Source organism: Sus scrofa, chromosome 1 (genome assembly GCF_054392235.1).
Source record: "Sus scrofa isolate SSC_HxYL_T2T_F1_AM1 chromosome 1, Sscrofa_HxYL_maternal_Yorkshire_Landrace_v2.0, whole genome shotgun sequence".
NCBI classification, from domain to species: domain Eukaryota; kingdom Metazoa; phylum Chordata; class Mammalia; order Artiodactyla; family Suidae; genus Sus; species Sus scrofa.
In genome coordinates, this window is record NC_139383.1 from 225507575 (window position 1) to 225520227 (window position 12653).

The 12653-nt window shown below is 33.6% G+C and overlaps 1 long non-coding RNA gene across 2 annotated transcripts in view; it reads right to left on the reverse strand.

Moving 5' to 3' along the window:
- LOC110255532 (uncharacterized) overlaps positions 1-12653 on the reverse strand; it is a 450230-nt gene that overhangs the window by 198712 nt on the left and 238865 nt on the right. The window lies entirely within an intron of this gene.

Consider the following 12653-nt stretch of genomic DNA (forward strand, 5'->3'; position numbering starts at 1 on the left):
TCAAGGGAAAGAAGAAGAGGAGTATATAAGACCTACATAAAAGCCAGATAAAAATATAACTCCCATGAATAGAGTGTATACTGAATGCTCAAATACCCAATACAGGTCTGGGGCTTACTAGTTTATAATACCAACAGAAAAGAGGCTTGGAAGTGTGTGAAACCACGGGTTCCATTGATGCCTTTGCAAAACATTTTGGGGGAAGATGGTAAATGGAGAAGAAGGGGTGGACACTTGATGATATGGCATTAAAGGAACATAAAGAAGAAATAAGGAAAAACTTAATGAACCTGCATAAAAGAGAGAAGAAGGAGAGAAAGAAACAAATTATACCAATTCCTCCCCCAACACCTTCATCAACAAAGTTTATCTGCTAAAGAAACTGCACTTCACTCTTCTGGCAGGAATTGTACTCTTCAATGATGAACTCCGTCTCTGAAATATCTTAAAATAGAATAAAAATAGGAACAAAACAAACAAACAACAGCAACTTTCTCAGGCTAACTCTATGTAAAGCCATGGTAAAAAGGAAGTAAAAAGTGAGAATTAAGGCATTTCAGCCTATGCTAAACTCCCATAAGAAAAATAATTAAGAGATAAAAACTTAAATTTTCTCAAATAATCCTCTGGATATATAAAAATATCCAACATCAGGAATTCAAAATTTTAAGAGTAAAAGTGAAAAATAGTAGAAAGAAATTCAATGAACCTCAGAAGAAAATAGTGAAAAAACTCTCAAAAAATATTACAAGGTATCTAAGGAAGAATAGAATCAAATAATTACAAGGGACAATGAACAAAGGCAGGGAAACCAATAAAAGAATAAAAATTATTAAAAAGCAGAAAAAATGGTCAACAAGAAAATTGTTGAGAAAGGAAGAAAATCAATACATGTACAATTGGAGTCACTAAAAGAAATACATGTACCATATATATAGTATACTAGTATATACTAGTATGTATAATATATATATATATATATATATATATATATAACCTGATAAAAATTTCCAGAAATAAGAGAAAAAGGAAATCTACACACTGAAAGCATCTACCATTAACTTGATAAATTGATCTGGAAAGATCAATTTTGAGATGGAATCTAATAAAGTAGAAGACTAAAAACAAAGAAAAATTTCTCAGGACATTCAAGCAAAACTATCAGGTGAAGGTAATGCAGCAAATTCATGGTTTGACACACATCCTCACGCACATTTATCAATATTAGATAAATTTATAACAAGTCTAAGAGAAGCAAGAAATTTGCTCTTTTGTCCTCTGGATTCCATTTGAGTTTGATTAAAAGGAGTATCAGCAGGAGACTTCCTCTTGCTGGGAAGGGAAACAGTGAATTCAGTACATTCATTCTTCCAGCCTTCTGGGAACAAGTTCAGCTTGGTTGGCTGTGCCCTTCAACTGATTGCCTCAGATCCTATAAGGCAACCCCTTCCACTTAGCTTTATATAGTATAAAAGAATTACTATTATTACTAGTTTATAATACCAACAGAAAATAGGCTTGGAAGTGTGTGAAACCACAGCTTCCATTGATGCCTTTGCAAAGCATTTTGGGGGAAGATGATAAATGGAGAAGAAGGGGTGGACACTTGATTAAAGGAACATAAAGAAGTAAGAAGGAAAAACTTAAATTAATGAACAAGTCTAAGAGAAGCAAGAAATTTATTTATTAATGGATGAGGGAATAGGTAAATATTCCGTATTCTGACAAAGTAGAAATGCAACTTAACATGATAGAAAATTAAAATCAATTCATTGATCATTACATAGAAAATAGGTGGAAAAGGATATCATTTAAAACTAGCAAATGAGATAGTAAAAAGTTAAGTAGAAAATAAGAGGAACACAACCACCATAAAAGGTATAAAAATAAAGCTAACATTAAAACAAAAACACAAACCTTTCCAAATATCGAAAGATATTTTTAAAAAGAATGAAGAATGATACACACAGACTGTGTTACAGAAAATAATATGACAGTGTCGAGACCAAACATATCAGTCCTATCAACAAATGTAATTAGGTTTAACTTGGCAATTAAAGAAAATAATTTTAAAATCAGTTCCAAAACAAAGTTCAGCTCTGCATCACACAGTTGATATATCTAAAATAATGTGACTCAAAAAGACTTAAACAGATGGATAGGAAGAAACAGACAAGGCCATTGGAAACTAAAAGAGGGCAGGGCTGCAATCCTAATATCAGACAAAATATAATTCAAGCCAAAACCATAGGAGATACAAAAGAAGTGGACAAAAAGCACAGTAATAATAGGAGACTTTAACATAATTTTTAGTACAAAAACAATTTAAGTTGATAATGTTTATGCCCTGTTTTAAAAGACCCAAAGAATATAACCAATATTGTAGATAGTATAGATCTCCTCAATATAAACCTAACAACTCACTCTGGTAGTAGAAAATATAATTTCTCAATAATACAAGGAACATTTACAATATTTGATCATGTTTCAGTTCATAAAGATAATGCTGGTAAATTTCATAAAGTAGAAATACTGCAAAACTTCTTTCAGACCATAATACAATAAAACTAAAATTTTAGAATGACACCAAAACACCCTTCCACCTGAAAAAAAGAATCCTCAATCAATTTTTGAGTGAAAAAGGAAATACAAATAGAAATTATAAAACTTCAACAAAAATAATAAAAGCATTGCAAATTAGAATTGATGGGATATGTTTGAAGCCATGATAAAAATTCATAGTTTTAAAAATCTTTATCAATGAAATTTTAGAATAAAAGAAATTAAATTTCCAATCCAAAAAGCAAGCAAAATGACAAAGAAAACTAAAAGCACAGGGAAGAAATGATAAAAAGTCAAAGTTAATGAGGTAGAAAACAAACAATAAATTAATAAATAAAACTTCTAGTTCTTTAAAATAAATTGATAAAATAGACAAACTAACAGATAATTCAATTAATTTGAATGGGAAGAATATACAAAAATACAAAATGAGAAACAGCAAGGAATACATATTAGTACAGTGGAAATGTTTTAAATCATGAGCTCAATTTCCAGTCCATGTGCTAAAAAACATTAGAAAACTAAATGAAAAAGATAATTTTCAACTAATATTTAATTTACCAAAGTTTACTCCAATGGTAGCATTAGAAAGTTTAAATGATCATTCTCCTTAGAAGAAATGGTAAAAGTTACAAAAGAGCTTCTAATCAAAAAGCACAATCCAGTTGGTTTCAGGAGAAATTTACTAAACCTTCAGAGCTACCAGATAATCCAAATGATAATCTGTTTAAGAAAATTAAAAATGAAAGAGAACTTCCAAATTCCTTTTATAAAGAAAATTGTTAATTGGTACAACCAATATGGAAAAGAGTATGGAGGTCCCTCAGAAAACTAAATACAGAACTACCACATGAGCCAGCAATCCCACTCCTGGGCATATATACAGACAAAACTTTCATTCAAAAATATGCATGCACCCCTATGTTCATTGCCGCACTATTCACAATAGCCAAGACATGGAAACAACTTAAATGTCCATCAACAGATGAATGGATTAAGAAGAGTTGCATATATACAATGGAACACTACTCAGCCATTAAAAAAGAGCAAAATAATGCCACTTGCAGCAATATGGATGCAACTAGAGAGTCTCATACTAAGTAAATCAGAAAGACAAATACTGTATGATTTCACTTATATATGGAATCTAAGATATGGCACAAATGAACCTATCTAAAATACAGAAACACGCTCACAGACATAGAGAACAGATTTGTGGTTGCCAAGGGGGAGGAGGGAGGAAGTGGGATGGACAGGGAGTTTGGGACTGATAGATGCAAACTATTACATTTAGAATGGATAAGCAATGAGGTCCTATGTACAGCAAAGGAAACCTATATTCAACCTCTTGGGATAGACCTTAGTGGAAGATAGTATGAGAAAAACGAATTATATACACACACACACACACATGACTGGGCTACTATGCTGTACAGCAGAAAGTGACACAACACTGTAACTCAACTATACACTAATAAAAATTTTAAAAATAAAGCAAATGTAATACTTATAATGAAATATGATTTAAAAAATCCACCACCACCAAGAAAGAGAAAATAGACTAATATATCTAATGACTATTGATACAAAAATTTTTAAAAATATGTATTTTCAAGTAAACTCCAATAACACATTGAAAATAGTACACCATGACTAAGCAGAAGATGTGGTATATATACACATGATGGAATACTACTCAGACATAAAAAGAACAAAATAATGCCATTTGCAGCAACGGGGATGGAACTAGAGACTCTCATACTGAGTGAAGTTAAGTCAGAAAGAGAAAGACAAGTACCATATGATATCGCTTATATCTGGAATCTAATATATGGCACAAATGAACCCTTCCACAGAAAAGAAACTCATAGACTTGGAGAATAGACTTGTGGTTGCCAAGGGGGAGGGGGAGGGAGTGGGGTGGATTGGGAGCTTGGGGTTAATAGATCAGACTATTGCCTTTGGAATGGATTAGCAATGAGATCCTGCTGTGTAGCACTGGGAACTATGTCTAGTCACTTATGATGGAGCATGATAATGTGAGAAAAAAGAATGTATGCATGTGTGTGTAACTGGGCCGCCATGCTGTAGAGTAGAAAAAAAAATAATGTATTGGGGAAATTTAAAAAAAAAAAGATTTTTTAAAGGGCCTCCCAAAAAATTTGAACACTCATCACTCCTGCCTAGGAAAAATACTTGAGATTATAAAAAGTGTATATATAGTTTCTTACCACGATAATGGAATATATATACCTCCATCTTAAATCTAGTATCTCATCTAGTAGAGAAACTTTAGAGGTGCAGACAAGGGTTAAGAACAAGGCAAGGAGGACCACTATCTCTGTTACACTTAGCAATGCCTTGGCGATATTAGCCAATACAACTAGGGAATAGAAAACAGTTCAAGGTATATGAGTTGGAAAGTTAGTAAAACTACCTCTATTTGCAGACGACATGAAAAAAAACATTTTCATATATCTGAAAAACCCTAGAGAATGAAAACCAATTCAAACATTTAAAATTATATAGCGAGGTGGTAATTTTTAAATTAATATGCAAAAATCAATAGTCTTCATATGGTAGTTACATACTTAGTTTTATGAGGTATCTCCATACTGTTTTCCGTGGTGGCTGTACCAATTTACATCCCCACCAACAGTGTAAGAGGGGCATTCTCCACACCCTCTCCAGCATTTGTTATTTGAAGACTTGTTAATGATGACCATTCTGACCTGTGTGAGTTAGTACCTAATTATAGTTTTGATTTGTGTTTCTCTAATAATTAATGATATTGAGCATTTTTTTTATATGTATGACTGGGTCACTATGCTGTAGAGCAGTAACTGGCACAACATTATAAACCAGCTAGACTCTAATAAAAATAAAATTTAAAAAATCAATAGCCTTCATATGTACAGATAACAATTTAGTAAAAGATATAATGGAAAAGAAGATTCTATTTATAACAGAAAAAGTAAATAAAGATAAGATAAAGACAAATGTTCAAAACCTATATGAAGAGGACTATTGAAAAAGAAAAAACACTGACAAAAAGTAGATTGGAATAAATAAAAAGATTAGTCAATTTCAAGATGTGACATCTATTGATTGATGACATCCATCCCAGTTGATGGCACATGGAATAGTAATAAACTTTTCCCACAAATCCCTGCCCAAACTGTAGCTTTGTACCCAGATTTTGGTTTCTAAATACCACTCTCTACTAAAAGGAACCATAGCTTGGAGACATAACTGATTCTAAGTCTGGGGCAAGAAAGTACTAGATGGGAATAAATCATATTATTGAACCCTAAAGTAAAGAGCAACTGAAAAAAAGAAGAAAAAAGAAGGAGAAAGAGAAGAAGTTGGAATGTGTCACAAAAACACAAGAATTAGCTTGAAGGAATGCTAACTGACCAAAATTCAAGAAATTTGACCATTGTAATAAAGGACAGTAATAAGTTTTGCCCTACTAAATAAAATACAATCCATCAATACACACTATAGATAAAGAGAATAATAAAAGGGAAAACTCTACCTTGTAATAGCATACTGACATAAAAATAGATAAAAAAAAGGAACAAATTAAGAAAATCATCCTTTTGAAACCACCACTGTAAAAAAAACAACAACAAAAAAAAAAACTGATGCAGGAAAGACTCATCATTAGATGCCAAATTTGGAGAATAGGAGAGTTTGATGGAGAAAGAGTCACTACATCTCAAATTACCCCTCCAGAATTCTTAACTACCAAAGGAAAAATTAGCAACTGTATAGTGAAAAATTAGGCAATACTTAACCAACTGATCAAAATTAACATCTATAAGGTGCAAACAGACAGGATGTCACTTCAGGTGTAATATCCTGAGGATAATATCATGTTTATACAGTATTTCCAAAAATGTAAAACATTGTTTTTATCTATCTTAAGGAAATATCAGAGAAATAAAATTCACAGATGTATAGTCAATATATTTTTTTCAAATAAACCAATGGTATGAAAGACAAAGAAAGACTGAGAAAGTAAGAACAAAAGGCCATGATAACTAAAAGCTATACATGATTCTGAAGTGCATCTTCTAAGAGAGAAACAAAATTTCTAATAAAAACCCCACATGATTAGGAAAATTGACAAAATGAAGTATGACTATAGATTAAAGGTAATATGCAAAAGTTCCTGGATTTGATGGTGTTCAGGATAATGGCAAAAGTCATATCTGATGAGCAGAATATAAGACAGGGTCCCAGTTCTCAAAAATTTCATATTCTAATTAAGATTTTTTTAAAAAGTACATGAAAAAAATTGTAATATCAAAAAAATAGCAATTATCAGAACAGAAAGTAATTACGTGAGTTGTAGTGGCCTGAAATATCTTCACAGGGAAATGAAATATATATATATATACAGCCCCTTCAAGAAAGGATGAATTTGAGGTAAGCAGAAAAGAGAAGGTAAGGCTTTTCTATGTAGAAGTACCATCAATGTGAGCAAGAAAGTGGGAATAAACATAGCTCATAGGATAGATTGTGCAGAAGACTTGGGCAGAAGGTCAGTGATGCAGAAAAGCAGAAAATGATTTGATATGTGGGAGGAAAGCACCAAAAACTTTGAACAAAATGTTAATATATATTAATATAATTAAAAGAAGCTAAATCATACAAATGTGGGTTTTTTAATTATTTTTTTTTTAATTTGGAACTTTCAAATATTTAACCCAAAACTTTTTCTCCTGGGAGTATGTCCTCTCTTATAGGGGAAAAGTCTATCTACTGCTGTCCAAAAGAACTTTCTGTGACAATGAAAACTTTCTGTATCTTCAATGTCCAATACAGTGGCCACACGTGACTAGTGAAAGCTGGTTAGCATGACTAAGGAATTGAATGCTTAATTACATTCACTTCTTTCTTTTTTTAATTGAAGTACAGTTGATTCACAATATTACTTTTAAGTGTATAGCATAATGACTCAATATTTTTCTACATCACACTACATTTAAAGATATCACAAAATATTGGTTATCTTCTCTGTGCTATACGATATACTCTTACACTTTATTTTACACATAATACTTTACCTCTGAATCCCCTACCTCTATCTTTCTCCTCCCCCCTTCCTTCTCCACCCCTGTAACCACTAGCTTGTACTGTATATCTAAGAGTCAGTTTCTGTTTTGTTATATTCATCTGTTTGTTTCATTTTTTAGATTCCATGTGTAAGTGGTAACATACAGTGTTTGTCCTTTGACTTATTTCACTAAGAATTATACCCATGATTTTGCAAATGGCATATCTTCTTTATCTATCTATTCATGTGTTGATGGACACATGTTACTTCCTTATCTTGGCTATTATAAATAATGCTGTTATGAGCATTGAAGTGCATGTATCTTTTTGAATTAGTGTTTTCATTTTCTTCTTATATATTCTGGGGAGTTGAATTGCTGGATCATACAGTAGGGTTTTTTTTAATGATTTTTATTTTTTCCATCATAGCTGGTTTACAGTGTTCTGTCAATTTTCTACTGTACAGCAAGGTGACCCAGTCACACATACATATATACATTCTTTTTCTCACATTATCATGCTCCATCATAAGTGACTAGATATAATTCTCAGTGCTATACAGCAGGATCTCATTGCTTATCCATTCCAAAGGCAACAGTTTGCAACAATTAACTCCATTTATAAATAATTACTTAAATGTCAATGAACTGAAAGCTCCAATAATATGGTATTTTTTTTTTTTTTTGAGGAACCATGCTTTCCATCGTGGCTGTACCAACTTATATCCCCACCAACAGAATATTAGGGTTCCTTCTCCTCCATATATTCACCAACGTTTGTTATAGATTTTTTTGATAATAGCCATTCTGACAGGCGTGGGGTGATATCTCATTGTGGTTTTGATCTGCATTTCTCTGATGACTAGCAATGTTGAGATATTTTCATGTGCTTATAGGCCATTTGTATATCTTTGGGAAAGTTTCTATGCAGGTCTTCTGACCATTTCTTAATCAGGCTGTTTGTTTTTGGATATTGAGTTGCATGAGCTGTTTATGTATTTTTGGATATTAACCTCTATCAGTCGTTCATTGCAAATATTTTCTCCTATTCAATAGGTCATGTATTCGTTTTATCAACAGTTTCCTTTGCTGTGCAAAAGCTTTTAAGTTTAATTAGGTCCTATTTATTTTTACTTCTGTTTCCTTTGCCTTAGGAGACAGGTCCAAAAAAATATTACTATAATTTATGTCCAAGAGTTCTGCCTATGTTTTCTTTTAGGAATTTTATTTTTTCCAGTCTTATATTTAGGTTTATATATTTTATTATATTTATATTTTACAATTTACTTAAGTAGTCTTACATGGCTACTGGTGATCTTACTGAACATCACAGGTATGTACCAAAGCTGTCTCACAGCTGGCATGAATGGTACAGAAGTGTGCCCTCACTCCCCTTTTAACCTCTCACATGTAGATAATGCAGCTGCTTTCTCCTCTAACTCTTATTGTTGTAAAGGCATCAGAGTATTACATAAGGTATGACAGTTCCAGTGAGCTTAGAAAGTAATTAGGTCAGGGTTTCTCATTTCTGAAATGTAAATTTCACCATGAAACATCATGAGGATTGAAGCTTCCTTGAAAACTAGGCAAATATTTGGAATTCCAGTTTCTTTCCTTCAGCTCATCCTTCTGCTTGCTGTAATCAAGTCTGCAGCTATTATGATCAAAAGCTGGAAGCAGCTTTCACAATGGCCTCCCACTAAGGTTTCTACAGGCAGGACATGGAGGGGTCATGATGTTGCAAGCTCTTTCACTGTGATTCAGCCCTTCAACCTCATGGAAGCACAGCAAATTAAGCTGCCTTTCTAAAAATTCAACTTCCAAAATTTTGGCACATTTAGGCTTTTCCTTGGGTATAAAAATCATTCAGGCCCTTATGCTCAAGAATGTACATTTTTGTCTCCTAAAAATAAGTGAGCAGCAGGTGCCATACCAAACAAGTCTTAAATGATTTAAGCTGCAGTTGGGAAGGCTCCATAATGTAATTCATTCCAGTTACTGCTCATTTGGAGCTGGGGGAGCCTTTTGATCTAGCTGCATGAATTTCAGATCATTTCTATTGGACAGTTATAATTTTGTTATCAGTCTTTGCAAGTTGAACTTATTGAACTATAGTCCATTTGGAGTAATGAGCACTCACAAGCACACACACATCCCTATCAAAGGTCAACATCACTCAATGCTGCTAAGAATAGGTAGTATGCAATATTTAAGGGTTACTTCTCATTCCTTTGCAGCATTCCTTATGACATTTTATGCCCTGGCTCTATTTTATCACTGCTAGGAAAATGCCATAAATAATTGGCTAGGGATGGGCAATGGAATATGCACAGCCTCTCTTCTGATTACAAAATAATGTCAAGGATTTTGTACAAAAGGCACAGCAATCTTCTTCCTGGGTTTTAGATAAAGTCAAAATTCCAAATGTTTTGTTCAGTTGTTCCCATGAAAACATATCATAAATTCCCATGCTGTTTACAAATCAACGTAACTACATCTGAAATATATTTATATCTCCAAAAAAAGTGGAGGGAGGAGGTAAACAAGACAGACAATACAGGCCAAACAAAATTTATAATTATTCTTGAAAATGCCCATGTTAGTTCAGATCATGTATGTATATAACTCTCTATATAATATCAACATACAAATGACAAATAAAAGGGCATGGAAACAGGAAGAGGACATTAAGTAGGAAAGGTCAGTTGTCACCACCTAGGGAAGGCTGAAGATCTAGACCTTTGGTCTTTGAGAACCCCTCCAGTCCTCATGGGATGGGGACAAGTAACACTAGCAAAAGGGACCCAGAAGGGACATTTTGTTAATGAGCAAAAATCCCATGTGAACTTGCCATGAATGAGAAAGGCAGGGTATGGAGACCAGAAGAATGTCATGGGGTTAAGACAACATGGAATAATGCCTTTCTTTCTTTGTAAAACCGATCCTATGTAGGCGATATTAAACCAGTTTATTTCCAGTTTCAAGTTTATCTCCTCTCAAAATTCCTTTCTCTCTGCCCCACATCTGAAGTGACCAGCTCTCTCAAGAGTTTATGTGAATATTTCAATTCCAAAATGATTTAAAATAATTTCATGATTTATTATAATATAATCATTTTAAATCTCACTAGGTATATAAACAAAAAATACGTAGTTTCATCATTGTCCTCCTCCAAAATAAGAATGCCCAGTGTTGGAAAACAGTTGTTTTTCAAAGATTGCACATGTGAAGATTAATGATGGCCTTGCTGGGGTGGCTCAGTTGTGCCTTTTCCAGTGTGCCATTCCCCAATTGCAAAGTTGACCACTCGGACCATTCCTGTTGTCTTCAAGTCCATGGAAAATTAATGCCATAGAAAACTGGACAAAGGATATACAAACCAGTCAAAATCTAGTCAACATCATTTGAGGTTAAGGAACTGAAAATCACTGTTCAGCTGTAGTGGATTGCCCTGCTTGCCCAATTCTTCACTATTCCCAGGACCCTCATCCTTTGACACTTGACTTTCCAGTTTCTACCACTAAAGAGGCAGAGGATATTTCTCCAACTCCCTGACCTCGGGTTGAGACAATGAACTGCTTTGGCCAAGAGAAGAAGGAGGCAGTGACAGTGTGTCTGTTTCAAGCCTACACATTAAGAAGATTGTATGTTTCTATTTGTCCTCTTATGCCTCCAGTTATTGCCATGAGGAGAACATCCTCCAGTTTGAATGAAGGTCCTAAGCTTGTGAAGAGCCATTTGGGACAGAACTTCATCAGCCACTGAAGACTAGATACTTACAGACAGTAGGGTACCAAGGTAATCCCAAGCTAGATCTGTCAGAACCAAGTAAAATTGCTGATATATGGGCAGTTCTTGGTGATTTCTGTTTTAAGCCACTCTGTTTCTTTGTTTTACCATTAGAGTGTGTGTGTGTGTGTGTGTGTGTGTGTGTGTGTGTGTGTGTGTGTGTGTGTGGAAGACACCTAAGATCTACTCTCGAAGCAAAACTCAAGTATACCCTAAAGTATTATTACAATATTATGCATTATAGTAGGAGGTGGGGGAAAAGAGGAGATGTTGGTCAAAGGGTACAAACTTTCAAAAACAAGCCACCATGTTTTGAAGTACTCTGTTACACAGGATTATTGTTGTAATAGAAACTAATATAAGCCTTCATAGGACTCTCACAATCAGAACTATTTTAGGCACTGCATGTAAGTGGGAAACAAGTCTCTACCACCCTTGGAAATCTCCTCTCCTTTACCCTGCACCATCTTCCCACCAAGATGATTCCATTCCCTCTCCTCTCGATCAAGTGTTAGAATCTTATTTTCCCCTACCTATGCTTCAACTCAAGTGCCATTCCCCAATATAAATCTGATCTTCCTCTACCTGTATTTGATACCTTACCTACTTTCCCTAAGCTTTAGCTATCATTTCATAAGTGGGGCTAATTATAACAAGATTTACTATTAAGTCAGATAGTGCATGAAAAGTGCCTAGATAGTAGTAGGAACTCAAGAAAAAAAAAAAGAGTAACTACTACTATTATCCTAACTCTTTAGAAATCACTCTCCTTATAATGATCTGCCCTGAAACCCAGAGATAAGAAAATCTCTTTTGATAAGATCATCCAAAAGTCATTAAGATAAAATAATTGCTAACTCTTCTCAACATTTTAATATACAGGACTTAATGTAAGACTTGAAAAAAATCTTTTCAACATATATTTGCTTGTTGTAAGCAGTTTTGAAGATTGGAGAATTTTAAAATCACCTTTAAAATGTTCTAATATCTTCTGAGATATTCCACTCTTTTTCATTGCTATTCAATTTATTCAAATTAAAAAAATATAAATAAAAACAGTTCACCCACCCATCCCCCCTATTGTCTCCTCTCTTCTGGCAATAACCAATCTTCTCTCTATATCTATGAGCCTAAGTTTTTTTTGTTTGATTTAGATTCCATATATAAGAAAGATCATATGATATTTGTCTTTCTCTGATTTATTTCACTCAGTCTAATGCCCCTGAGGTCCATTTCTGT